At 43.0% G+C, this 14422-nt stretch overlaps 1 protein-coding gene across 1 annotated transcript in view; it reads left to right on the forward strand.

Annotated features, from left to right (window-relative positions):
- AGBL4 (ATP/GTP binding protein like 4) overlaps positions 1-14422 on the forward strand; it is a gene marked incomplete at its 5' end in the record, with an annotated part of 872835 nt that overhangs the window by 672715 nt on the left and 185698 nt on the right. The window lies entirely within an intron of this gene.

Raw genomic sequence — 14422 nt, forward strand, 5'->3', positions numbered from 1 at the left:
TTGTCACCTTATCACTGATGGAAAAAAACGTGGTGGGGAAGGGTAAGAACAAAATAAGGCAAAGATCTGTGGTCAGGTAAAAAAAGAGGAGAGGAAAAGTCTGTAGGTCTTCTTATGTGAAAGTTTGTTTGAAATTATCAAAGTTTACTTCAAGATTTTTAGCCAGTGGTACAGTGGGTAGGCAAAACATCACAAAGATGGATGTGCTTTATATTACTGGCAAGCATAAGCCACATCTTTGGGTGACTACAGAACAGCTGTGACACAATGACAACAGGGCAAGTGCTGGTTCACCACGACCTCCACCTACCCAAAAGGAGCATCAGTGAGTGTTTTCAATTTTCATAGTTATTAAAGTTTGACGGCTGTGGTGACTTTGGTATGACACTGATCAGCTTGGTGTCCTGTTCCCTGACAAACACTTGTGCTTGGTGTCATAACAGCAAAGAGACAACAGCAAGGTGCCCAATTCCCTGGTACAGGAGAAGCCATTCAGCCTCGCTGAGCTTTATCTGCCTTCCATCAAATGGGACATGATCTGTCACAGAGTCAGGAGCAGAGCTGAAAAATGCTGTGACCCAGCCTCGGCCCAGGTGCCGTCTTCTAAAAGCTGTGTGTGTCGCTCATTCCTTGGGAGAAGCAGGGAACAGAGCTGGAAACCTGTTGGAACTGCTCCCCTAATTCCCTGCAGGAGGGGTTGCCTGCCCTGGAGACAGCAGATCACTGGGATCTCAGTTTGCCCACGGTGTTCTGTGGCCCCTCTCCCTTCTGAAGTCTGGATCCTTCATGCAGTAAAAGGGACTGTTTATTGAAGTTAAATTTACCTTTAAGATCTTAAAATTCAATCTGACTGTTCAAGGGAGAAAGTGAGACAGTCCTCGCCCCTGGTTACACATGAACTCTCCTTTTTCTTCCTGGCAATGTTCCTAATGGCCAAGGATATGAGGGAAAGTAGCACCTTGACATCAGCTGGTGTGGTCACAGTGCTGCCAGAGTTTAAACCCATCATTGCAAAGTGCTTGGGGACAGCTTCTGTCTGGGGCTTGCTGGCACTTGAGATTTCATTTGCATCTGAGGCAGACTGTGAATGTAGAGTGCAATAGAACATTTCTCCAGCAATTCTTATTCTGGAACAAGAGCATCTTATTCCTTCTTAGTTTAATATGCTTCAAAGTAGATTTTGCAATAAGACTGTCTCCAAACAGAATTCTTTAGGAAATGGTGGGTTTTTTTATCTGCTTCTTCCTAAAACAGCAACAACAAACCCCGTCCATCCTTGGAGAACTCCTGAAATTTGTATCCTTCTGACTTTTCTCCCTCATGCTCCCCAGATGGAAACATGTACTTCTATACCCTCCTGGAGAATTTCACCTCTTCACAACGAGAGATGTCAGTTGCTTGTGGTGGCCCTACTCATGTGGGGAAATATTGCTGATTATTTCCTTTCCAGCACTAATTACCATCACCTTTAGGATCTGCAATGCAGCTTCGTTTTCACAGCAAGATTTTCTCTGGAGCAGAGGAAGGGCCATATTTTGCTGCTTAACAGCCAGGAGCACATCTGCACTGACAGAGAGTGACCCTAATTTATTTCTGTGGAGCTTTTTCTTGCCTGGATGTCACGCAGTGTAAATAAAAGAACAGATCCGTCTCCACTGACGAGGGGCAGAGCAGAGCTTTTGCAATTTCTTTCTTCATGTAGAGACATGGCCATTTTTTTTTATTCTTCTATAAGACAAAAAAAAAACCACAGGGAAAAAAGCTTTTTCCTGCTGGAGCCTAGTGCACACAGCTATCCAACAAGTCCCCTCCAGTACTACTGAAAGCAACTTGCAGATACACAACTTTCATCTCTGAGTCAAGGGGAGGAAGTTCAGATGCAGCCAGCATTTTCTTGGCCATCAGATCTTCCCTGAGGATTTGGTTTTGTTTAATTAGTCACTCCTTTTATCTTTGGGGATTTTTTTGGTTTTTGTGTTTGTTTTTTTTGTTGTTGTTTTTGGTTTTGTTTTTTGCTGTTTTTTTGTTTTTTTTCTTTTTCTCTAGTCACCCAGAAGCAGCTCAGGTGTTGCATACAGTCCTTGCTTTACTTGCCTGTCGAGACTGAAGGGACAGACTTTGCTGTGCAAATGGATTTCTGTGTTTCATTTCAGTTTTAACTATCCTTTGACACTGATGACAACAGCTCAGCCTCTCCTGCCTTGATACCTTCTGTCAAGAGGGAAATGGATGCAGATCTACTTTAGTCTGGTTTTGCTTATGTAGTACTTTTGGATGTCTTTGAGGAGCAAACCCAGAGAAAGCAGGACGCTCCCACTGGCTTCAGGGGACAGTTATCCACCTCTCAGGAAGTTGATGCCACTCAGCAGTGAAGCTTTCTCATGCCCAGAAGGTGACCACAGCAAAGTGTAAAACAGCTCTTTATTGAATTAACAGGATTCTCTCTCAGATTCTGGAATCTGATGGTTGTCCACCTTGGAGGTGCTGCCTTACTGGTGTCCCCAGTCTTGCATTGTGCCTGCAGACTTTGTGCCCTTGCAGGTGCCTTTGCCTCACTGGGAAGAGGTGAAACTGCCTTGTACCTTTTCAGTAGATTTGAACGGAAGGACAGGAAAATCCTATGAAAGTGAAGCAGTATAACCTGCAAACCCAGTAAAGTGGAAATCAATGAAGCAGCCAAAAAGTGCCATTACAGCTGGCGTAGTGTAAGTTCTCGTGTATCAAGAGTTACAAAGTGATCACATCGTTCGTCCCCGCAGGGGAAATGAGGGCAAATGGCTGTGCAGGTTCCTGCCAGACTGAGCTGTCAGCTGCCATTGGATGAACGTATGGATGTGCCACGTATGAATGGCAAAGCCACGTCTCCAGCAGAAGTGGACAGCTGGGGTTCAGTCCTGAGGAGGGGACACCTCAGCTCTTCTCTTTAGCTGAGTGGATTAAAGTTCTGAGCTGAAGCACAAGAAAGAGTTTCTTTCCTACATCCCAGTTTTGTTCTGAGTCCTGTACCTGTATCCTCTGGAGATCCAGAGCAGTAGGGGCACCACATCAGCCGTGGGGACACCCCATGTGCTCTTGTTCCTTTCCTGAAATATGTGTTCCACTTTCATCCTGGCAGTGGGTGGCACCAGCAGTCTGTCCTGCTGAGGAGCCCACTTGTGATGTGGCCAGGAGCAAATGTCTACAGCTCATTAAAAGTAAAGGTAGATTAATAGAGATACCCCCAGTGTACTCTCCCACCCCCCTACAGGTGAAGGGAACTGGAAAGGATAGTTGTGAATGAGTGATGTTCTGCAGGGCCCCTCTGCTCTCTGTGTGTGCCTGCCTCATCCAAGCCTATTGCCCCTGGGTCTTTGCTTGGCTGAGCAACATGTTTGCAGATGCTGGAAACCATTTTTAGAATGTGTTTAAAAATACATATTTTTCATTTCTTCCCTCGTATTATTTATGTAATGCCCTTTTCCTTTTTCACTGTGTATTAGATTTTCATATGTAAATGTATTCTCCGTCTGCCTCCAGAGAAATCCACCTTCTGCCTTCTCAGCTTACAGCACATTCTTTGCTTGGGCTAATCTATCCATCTTCTGACTTCTGTAGTTCTTGTTGCGACCACAGTTAATGCTCTGAGACTCAGAGCACAGTGTAGCTGCTGCTTGTGTTTGCTGTGCCTGCACAGCAGCACTCTGTGGCAGGTCCAAGGATAAAACTAGTCTATCCCCCCACTCCCAGTGCCCACCTTTGGTGAACCAAGCACACTGAAATCCCAAAGTTCCTGATTCCCAAAGAAAGGCACTGCTACCAGGTTATGAAAAGGTTACTCTGGCCATATAGGAAGTGCTCAGAGTCCTGGGGAAACAATTCAACAAAAGGCTTGGAAGGAGAAGGTTCATCTTCTTTGGCTATTCCTTGCAACTTTTAGTGGATTCCCAAGTAGAATTAAGACTGCTTAGTCCTCCTTGTGTCCATCAAAGTGTATTTTTATCACTTTTATAGCTCTGCTGGGAATCTTTTCCCCAGTGCAGGCAACTTTGGAAAATTTACACTTGTGGTGCAGCCTTCTTGTTGGCCCTGGAAAGGTTTCTGACCTCCACGTCTCCAGTTGTCATAATAGGGAAGAAAGCAGTCATCTTCCAGGCCCTGGGGAGCTCAGCCTGGTCCTGGGTAAAGCAGCAACACTGTAATGATGCAGCTTCTCTTTTTCCCTTGCAAGACCCTTACAGCTCTAAATAGAAAACCGGAGAATGAAGTGATTTTCTGTTTCTGGTTTTTACCTCCTTGCTGGTGCTGTGTGAGCTGTTGGTGGACGGCTGAAACTCCCTTTCAGGGCGCAGTGAAAAGCCTGGTGTTTCATGAGTCGATAAGGATAGCAGGAAACAGTGCAAGGATGCCTGAGTTAATTCTACCAGGGTACATGCCTGCTTGACTCTGGCTCATGAATTCTGGATTTTACTCCCCTTGTGTTTATTTTTCCCCTCTTTGCAATCAAGCCTCTGTTCTGTCTCTTGTCTTGCACATCAGGGAAGATGGAATCTTCTGCATATTACTGTTCAACTCTAAGGCTGAAACTATAGCTGTGTTTAGCATTAGTTAATTCTGTAAAAATTGAGGGCCATAACGCAGTGAATATTTTTCGAGCTGTCTGGGGGACTCACACTCGTGGGAAGGATGGACTTTGAATAATAAGGACCAAGCACTTCATATTCTGAGGTAACATCTTGAGAATGATTCTGATAAGTCCCAAGCAATTCATTAATGAAACGAGATCATCTGATCCTTGCAGTGTTTCTCCAGGAGCCCTTTTGTTTTTTCCCAGGAGGAAAAGAGGCATTATCCAGGGGGTATTGGTAGTCTAATTCTGATGCAAAGAGAACTCCAAGCTCCTTACAGCATATTAAGAAAATTTAAGAAAGGAAAGCCAGCCAACAAAGCCACCCACACAGTCTGTGCTGTGCACTGAATTTAGGAACCCTTTGGGCAATCCTGCAGCAGCAGCTATGTGCTCCCACCAATCCCTTCTCTCTTTGTCAGCCTGACAGGTTCTTTCAACTCAATTCCACAGGTCTTTGCTGTTGCATCTTCTGCTGGAGAACTGCACAGCTGCCCCTGGGCCTGGGGAGATTAGTTTGTGGTTTAACAAGTGACATCAGCCATCGGGGTAATTAAGGGCTGAGGTACGGGCTCTTCACTGCAGAGGGCAGGAGACAGACTGCTTCCCTCTGTGCAGGTTTGCACTTTTTACCAGACAAATCCAGCCCTGGCCTCATTCTGCTCTTCTGTACTAGTCTAGTCCTTTGAAGCTTGTGGGTATCCCACGGCTGCAAAGGAGCAGGAGAGGCAGAAACCATGAAATAAAGGGAGAGATGAACCCGATGTTCCAGCTGGGCTCGTGGTGCTGCTGGAGAGAGCACGAGCCCCACGCACTCAGAGCTGCAGTGGAATGAGGGAAATGGTGCCACTAACACCCTACTGCTGCTCTGAACACGTGTTCAAGCAGCCTGCTGCTGCTATAAACACCCAACTTGAATCGAGTGGGTTTTTTCATTGTTCTATGTCTTTTCCTGAAGACTGAAAAGATCCACAATGCAATTCAATAGCATCAAAATGAGTCCTGAGGCCATAAGTTGCTGGGTCCAACAAATAAGAGGAAGGGTCCAACTGTTTGGTTCCTTGGGGTCTTCAGCTGTTAAGCTGCCAAAGCATCAGAACAAGTCTTAAGGCATGTTAGAAGACAGTTTTATCAGAACAAGATTACATAAACATGACCTAAGTCATCCTTTGTAACAAGATCATTTGTGTGGTCTCATCATCTACTAAAGTCTGCTTAGTAAAGTTATCTTTTTTCAGGCTCTTCAGACTGGATCAGGCTTAGGGTAGAATAAAGTAGCTAGAGAATTTTAAAGTAGCAACTACACTTGTCCTCACAAAATGCTTAATTGTCTCTTTTTTTTTTTTTTTGGCTGACAATTTTAACAGGCAAAATTAAAAGCAACATTTTACTCTCTCCAGGTAATCCTGTGAGGTTTTGAGAGCACTTGGTTTGTGGAACACTTTCGGTGCTCCTTGACTTTGTTTGAAAGAAAAAAACCAGCAGAATAAAGTAGCGAGAGAATTTTAAAGTAGCAACTACACTTGTCCTCACAAAATGCTTAATTGTCTCTTTTTTTTTTTTTTTTGGCTGACAATTTTAACAGGCAAAATTAAAAGCAACATTTTACTCTCTCCAGGTAATCCTGTGAGGTTTTGAGAGCACTTGGTTTGTGGAACACTTTCGGTGCTCCTTGACTTTGTTTGAAAGAAAAAAACCAGCAGAAGCGAGAGTGCTCAAGGCTGCAGTTCTGAACTGACCAGCAGCACTGGTTGTCTCTGTCACCAAAAGTCTTTCCATGTTGACCTCTACAGGGCTGATTTTTAGAAAGTGCTTGTCTTTAGGGAAGAGTGGGCTGGAGATGGACTGTCAGTGGCACAAATCTTGCTAGTGACAGCTGAGTGAGAACAGAAAAGTTTCAGAATTTTACTCAGCACCTAGCATTTTGTGGCCACTTGCCATGTTTCCAGGTGCAGTCGGCTCCAATGAGCTTTCATGAGTTTGTTTGGAAAATCCATCTGCTGGGTTTGGCCCCAGAGATGCCAGTTTTGCTGCCCTGAAAATCTGGCCATTGCTATCTCAAGTTGAACACTAAAATAGCAGACTCTGGTAGCAACTTGCCAAAAATCAGCAGTGCTAGAGACCAAGATCAGGCATTCTGGCTCCTGGTCCCACATCCCAGTCACTGGGAATGCCAACTTTAATTATGTTTTACTGGCAATGTATATCTATATCTTTTCAGCACTGAACTGGGATGTTGTGCTCCAGCCAAGCACCAGCAGTCACATATCCTTCAAAGCAGATGTGAATCTTTTTATGAGGAAAGAGCAACAGCTCATAAAAATACATAGGAAATCCCAAACACTCATCACTTAGCAACTTTCTACACTGAACTGATTGTACTTGTAGACTGTTGATTTTTGGCTGACTATTCCAGTCACATCCATTTCACAAATATTCTCCCTGTTTGAAATGCATCTGGAGCGTCAGGGTTGGGAACACTTTGGTGTTCTGAGGCCTTGTTTGCATGGTTTAAATGTAGAAGTTTCACAAAAATAGTAGGATAGTGCACATGAAAGGCAGTGGTGTGAATGTACCTCCTTTATGTGGAATATCCATGATAAATTTGAAGGTTTCCATCCCAGTCAGGCCTGTCCAATCAGCAGACACATGAAAATGGGAAACAAGGTCTGCCTGTGGTATCATATGGTCCATCTTCTTACCCAATAGTCCCAGAATGTTTTACCATGGCACAGTTTTCCCAAACCTTCATGGAAGTTGCAATCTTAATAGATGTCAGATGTCATTTGAGGCTGTAATGGCAGAAGTGTCTCCTGTATCCTTACAATGGTGTGAGAAGGATTTTTATCACTATATAATTCTGGAAAGCAGTTGAAATGTTTGGGTACCAGAATGGTCAGAGTCTTATTTCATCGTAGCACAACAGGCACTCACTGTCTCCACACCCTGCCACCTGCTGATGTGTTTAGAGAGGGCTGCCACACACTTGTGGTCCTCCACCAGAGACTTCAGTCCCCTCAGTTAGATCATGACATGCAAAAGAAGAGATCTGGGAAACCTGGAGGGGTGGAGGTGTTGGCTGGGATGCCCTGACTGACAGAGCAGTTTCCTCTCTCATACTGAGAGAACCCATCTGGGAGGTTCCTGACTGCTGTTCCCACTGCTTCACATGGATTTATGTTCCAGCCACACCAAATTCCAGATTAATTTTTTGTGGAACACTGTGCTAACTGGAGGAGGGAGGGAATGATCAGGAATGATGGGGTTTTTTGAATCTTCTTTAAATCAATTACTGTCTGTGCTTACCATGCACATTAAAACTGGAGAAAATCCACTGTGCCTTGCTCTGCCATTTGAACTATTTGTTGCCAGTCATTCTCAATTCCTTTGTGTGCAGCCCCTCCAGCAGAAGCATGGTTTTCTCTGGAGCTGACATTAGCACTGTTCCACTGGGCTGGCAAAATGCGGTGAGGATTGTGTTCCCTGGGAGACTGGCTGTTTTCCATTTATTTCACTGCTCTGGAAACAGGCCTAGCTGTAATGGCCTAACATATCTTAAAATGGGAAAATTACTAATTCAAGTCAGTGAGCATATTTTCATTTTAAAAGAGTAACAAATTAAATAAACTCCCTGCATTTTGCATTTGAGACCTCAGTGTTTCATCTGCTGTAATCTAATTCACCCATTCATTTCCTGCACATTCATTTTATCCCATTATTTGAGATTTCCTTTGCTTTTAATCCTGTGTTTTGAAGAGACCAAGAGTTACAGCAGAGAATAGATGAGAGACTAAACGGTAAATAAAAGAACAAACATGCTGTAATATAGCTTGATGTGTTTCTAATCAATCTGCTTATTGCAGCTGGATCCTTAGGTGTGCAACATTTCTGTCTCAAGTTGATTAAAACTTCTTTAAAAGTAGGTGAAGTGGGGCTCTGTGTACAATTCACAAGGTACTCACTGTTGGTTTCGTTTTTGGTTGGTTTTTTTTGTTGTTGTTGGGTTTTATTTTTACTATAGCAATGATGGTTGCAGGTTTAAAAAAAACTGAAATGACCATGGGGACCTAAAGACTTTTTTTGGGGTGCTTTCAACCAACCAAACTCATGCAATGAGATCTCACTTAGCACTGAAATATTTACCTCTCTAGCTGGGGACAAATTGCTGTGTGATCAAAAGGTTTGGTACTCCAAGAGAATCAATCAGCCCTTCTCTTTCTGTGCCCTTCAGAAATAATGTAACCAGGGATGTCCTTCCTAGAGCTGTCTCGCCTGCCTTGGTTGGCTCTGATGTATTTTGTCGTGGGCAATTATTGTTTAGTTGCTGTCTCCCTTGAGAGCTCCTGTCCACAGGAACCACGGGGGAAAATTGTTCACTTCTCTGCATTTTCAAAAAGCTTGATTGTTTTTCATCATGTGGCACCTGCAGGCCTGTGCAGGTCCCCTCTGAGCCTTTCCTGGGGGAAGTTTAAATGAAGTCTGAACATCAGCAGAGGAAGCAGGAGAAGAGTCTGACCTGAAAAGTGGGGTCTGATGGATGCTCACTAAGGTTTTGCACAAGGTGCTGCATCCCTCTGAGAGCAAGCACGCTCGCCCTTGTTTTCCTTGCACTTGGGTGTGCTGAGGATGGCCAGAGAGGGGGTTCAGGGTAAGCAGACACTGTTCTGGACCTTCCCAGTTTCCTTGATTGCAGAAACTACTCAGAGAGAGGCATATGCACGCAGATATACATCAGCTTTGGCATTCAGAAACTGATGACATAATTCAGGCATCAAATTTTCCTTCAACACCCTAAGCAGGTGCCTGTTTCAGTTTTGCAGTGCTTCTTCACCAGCCATATTAGGTTTTCTAATTTTGATGAAATAAACCTTGGTTTTGCTATGGATTCCAAAGGGACCTTTGGAAAGAAAAAGCAACCTATTAATAAAGCATTCAAAATCTAGATATTCTTTCATAGATGTATATTCATTCATATATATATGTATATTCTTTCATATATATATAGTATTCCTGTGTTCACCCTTGTTCACCCCTTCCCCTGCCCAAGAAACATGTTTCTAAAAAAGTGTGAAATACTACAAATAGAACACTTTTGGGTTTGCCAGTCTGTTTTTCCACATTAGGAGGAGGAGCAGAACTGTAAAAAGGGGCAGAGTCAGCATCCATGATGGTCCCGTGCATATGGACCCCTCTGTGATGATCTTTTGTAGGAATAATTTTGGTGACAGCATGATGTTAGATCATATCAATAATCTCACTATGAGTCAGCTCTGCTCCTTTATCACCCTTCACATGCTTTTACACTTTTCCTTGTTGTTGTGCTGAATATGGAAGCACTTCAAGCTAAGGTATTATTGGACCATTCCTGCCTGCTGGGCTCTGCTGGGGGCTGCACTGAAGGAGCAGATGTGCTTTCTCTGGAGCCCACTCTGGCACAGCATTGCTGTGACCTGTGCTGGGCAGGGTTCAGTGGGAGTGTGACCCCTTTCCCACCACGCTGGGGTGGAGAAGAGGATCCATCTGTCTTTTTCATGTTTTGTTGTTTTGGATGATGGTTCTTTCCTGCAGTCCCATAAGAGAGGGGAGAGGCTGAACAGATGAGGGCCCTGTTGCTGAAGGAGAGTCACTTCACAGGCAAATGGTGACACAGTGATGACTTGCTGTCATTTATTCTATGAGTTGTATGTGTTCTTTGGAGATGGAATATTCTAACTGCTTGGCCATTATCACCTGATGTTTTTATTCACCGTCACACTAAAGAAAACTTCTCTAAAAAGCCGAATCCCATATTTTTGCTCTCTTACTCTCCACTAAAACATAACTCTGGTGTCATTCACATTGGATTTAGTCTCCTTTAACAGTATATTTCAATAGTTTCATATGAGCATAAGAATTTGGGACTCCTTTCCATTTGTTTTTCAGTGAATATATCCTATGGCTGTTAGAGCCCAATTGTCACATTCCCTTTAACCTGCAGGCTGTGGTGAGCTGGCTGACTGAAGGATACCAGCAGCTCCTCAGCATTAGAAATGGGTCTGAAAACATAAATCACTTCTGTCTTGGCATATACTAGATACAGTGCAGGGTATGTTTGCATTAGCAGTTGCCATATTGCATTAGGATCTGTGCTGATTAGATTTTCACTAATAGGACCAGGGCAAACGTATTATATGGTTGCACAATTAAATATATTGTCAGACTGGGGGTGAAAGGATGGAGTAATGGAAAAAACAGGGGATAAGACAGGCTTTTCTTTGGAAGGAGCAAATGTGGAGAGGTCATGTTAGAGCCAGCAGGAAGTTTAAACAGAGTTTAAGGAGGTCGATTGGGGAAATGTCTTGACAGAACAGTGGAAATGACATGTTATGGAAGAGGGAATGATTAACTTGCTTGACAAGAACCAGCAGACAATTTGAGCTGGATTGGGGTGGGTGCAGAGATGCCACAGGACCTAACGTTGGAGCAGATGAGAGGTGCTGAGCTGCAGAAGGCAAGAGAAATTTGAAAAAGTGGATTCAGCCTTGAGAAAGAATAATGATAAGGAAGTGACTCAGAGTAGAAGGGGGTTGGTCCAGATTTGGTGTAGTTTTGGTGAAACTGGGTTTACCAAGAAAGCAGTTTTTCAACAGTCTGACATTTTCAAGTCAATGTGGCTGGGTCTCTAGTACTTGTAGTTGTTGAGTATTGTTTTCCCTTTTCCTTGTTTTCAGTTCTTTCCTCGCTTTCACTTGCAACTATCAAAAGCTCCTTGAAGTTAATGTAAAGACTTTGGTGGATTTTTAGTGGACTATGAATAAGCCTCTTCTTGTGTCATGGCTGAATGCTGATTTCTGAGCTATTCTGGTTCCAGGCAGTATCTATAATTGCATGTTATTATTTGAAATATAAAGATTTTAATTGCTTTCCAGAAAGCTTGAGAGGAAAATAATCCATATTGTTTTGCTTCTTTTAATTGGAGAACTTTTCCACACTGTAAAGTGTCTCAGTAGGCCCATTCCATCAGGTTCTCCATTTTATTTTGAAGTTTCTTGAAGAGTTAATACTTCATTATTGGGCTTTTTCCTTGATCTCCAGCCACAGAGGTTTGTTTTTTTAAATAATGCTTATTTTTCATATCTGATATGACTGATTCAGATTGGATTATTTCCTTTGACCCAAACTGGGGTTGTAGTTCGAAGATCCAACCAATCTGTGGGCAGCCCTTTTTTCTTTAATAGCAGACTAATTGGCAGACCAATTAATCTGCTCATCTGTGAAAAGAAAATTTATAGCAATAAGTAGTTCTATTTCCAGAAGTCATTCTCTAAAGTAACATTACAGTGGCCTTGTTTACTTCATGCCCTGCAACATGATCCAGTGCTTCAACAGTCGCACAGGTCAATTAGTGGACAAATTAAGCAATTATTAGCCACTAACAAGGGTGACTGGCATCATTACCCTTCCTGTTTACCAGCAAACTGTTATTTTAATACAAAGATCAACAAATAAATTAGGGCATCTGTTGTATTGCCATGTCTGCCTTGAAGTAAATGATATTAAATGGGCTTTGGTTGCTGCCAAATTCTTAACCCTGGCCTAATGAGATACACTGATATGTCTCTTGCTGATTACAGAAGCTGTAAAATTTAGTTTGTATTGATTTATTAACAGGAGGACCAAGTTCTCTACAATGGTATCTTTTTTTTTTAGTAGTCTGAATCTGTCTTTTTATTTTAAACATTATTGATCCAGACTGTTTCAGACAGTCCAGAACTGTTGGGTTCCTCTGAAAGACAAAGCTATTTCCTTATTGTGTCGATTATTTGGATGCTCACAATAATTTTAAGGTGAGGTTTCTATATGTAAATGTATGCTTTTATCTGATGCTTCTCTCATGCTCCTGCTGCTACTTCCAGGTTAGAATCCTGAGAGTTATTTTTAACTCTTCCTTTGCATTTTTACAATGGGGTAAGGCTTCTTCAGGCTTAATTGACTGTCTTCTCAGTAAGAAAATCAAGTAAACCTCTTTTTGATGGGTAACTTGGCTGCAGCAGCCCTGGTAGATTGGTGTGCCTGGGGAAATGCTGCGTCTTGTTTGACACCAAGCTCTGGGTGTCAAAGGTCAGGCTCCTTTAGTTGGGTGCAGCAGGGAATCAGGCAGAGTAGAGCCTCACCCATTGCATGTTTATGTGCAGCCTTCCACACCACAGCATGCTCTCCTTGGTCAGGGAGTAGTAATTGCCTGTTGAAGCTGAAAACTGCAGCTTCCTGTTGCCAAGATGCTCCTGCCAAGATCTGTGAGTGAGGCTGCATCAATAACAGGGGCAAAATGAGCAGAAGCTGGACAAGCCTCTTCACTGGCACAGTGACAGCCACAGCAAAGCCCTGAGAGTCTGGGCTCTTGTGTCACACTGAATGAAGAGCAGTCCTCTTACCCCAGAGGTATTCACAGTCCTCCCTGCTGCATGAGGAGCTGTGGCATGTGCCTGCCTGGTGCTCTGCCAAGGCCTTTGGTGAAGCGATGATCCACAATGCACACGATGCGATATTTATGCTGGCTTTATTTCAGCTTGAAGGGTCTTACTCAACCAAGGATAAAATTTGTTCTGGACACAGTGATTTCTGAATAATTAACTCCTCCAAAACACAAACTGATGTGATGTTTGAGTCTAGTTGAGTCTAGTTGCAATCTCTTTCAAACTAAAACCAGCACGGTGTCTTGACAAACCACAGACCGAGTGAGGGGTTGTTTCCCTTTAAGTGATTTGGAGCCCTCCAGGTGTGCATACTGTGGATTATGTTTCACACACTGCCAGGAAACAGTCAGAGCAGCAGTTTAACATAGCTAAGCTTTTCGTGTTTGCATACAGTTAGGAAATCTGGTTATTCAGGATCCAACTGCGTCCCCGTCATTCCTTCGTGTTCTTGCTGTTGGGTAATGAGCAGAAGTCACAACACCAGCCAAAAAAGCAGATCGGTGTTCGGTTTCCTTCATTGAGAGGAGGTAATTGCAGGAACGTTTCCTGAGCAATATAATTATGTATATGCTAATTTTCTTCAGAAATTCAGGTTTAGTTTCTTCTCAAGTGGAAGACCTGGTTACAGAAAGTTCCTCTCTCCTCTTCAGGATAAGTCACTGAGACATGAAAAATTGCTGATGTTTAGAGTCAACTATACCTTGATAATCTCAGACATTTCAGAAGCCTCATTTTTCTCCACGTGCCTAAGCAAATTAGAATTCATTTCAACAGCAGCATAGGTTCAGATTTACTGGTATTTGAAATACAAAGTGGGCCTCAAGAAATTAGCTAAATGAAGCAGTTGTGCAGAATGTGAGATTTTGGTCTCATCTTTAATGTATGTTTCAGCCAAGTTGTAAACAAGTGTATTTAACCTGGCATGAACACGGGGTTTAGGGGTGTTTTTTAATACTTTGATTGAATCACAAAAAATCAGGTCTGAAGTCAGCTAGCTAGCCCAGGCCATCTCTTCTATGCTGAATTGTTGCTTGTTATAGCTATTCCCTAAGGCTTTACCCTGTCCAGTGTTAAATATTTCTGATGATGGGATTCCACTCTTACCCTGGAGAGACAATTCCACACTCTAATAGAGCTCACCATTAGTGAAATTTTACTGATGAGCAGCCTTAATTTTTCTCTGCTTAATTTTATCCTGTTACTAGACCGTAGTGATTGATTTATTCTGGGGAAATTCAGTAAATGGTTCCTGCTTCACAGGATGGACCTTACAATAAATAGCAAATTGTCATGACCTGTCTGTGGGTGTCCTGAGATTACACAGGAACTCAATTTATCTCAACATTAATTCCCTGGAAGCTAT

The sequence above is a fragment of the Corvus brachyrhynchos genome, unplaced genomic scaffold (assembly GCF_000691975.1).
Source record: "Corvus brachyrhynchos isolate BGI_N302 unplaced genomic scaffold, ASM69197v1 scaffold48, whole genome shotgun sequence".
Taxonomy (NCBI): domain Eukaryota; kingdom Metazoa; phylum Chordata; class Aves; order Passeriformes; family Corvidae; genus Corvus; species Corvus brachyrhynchos.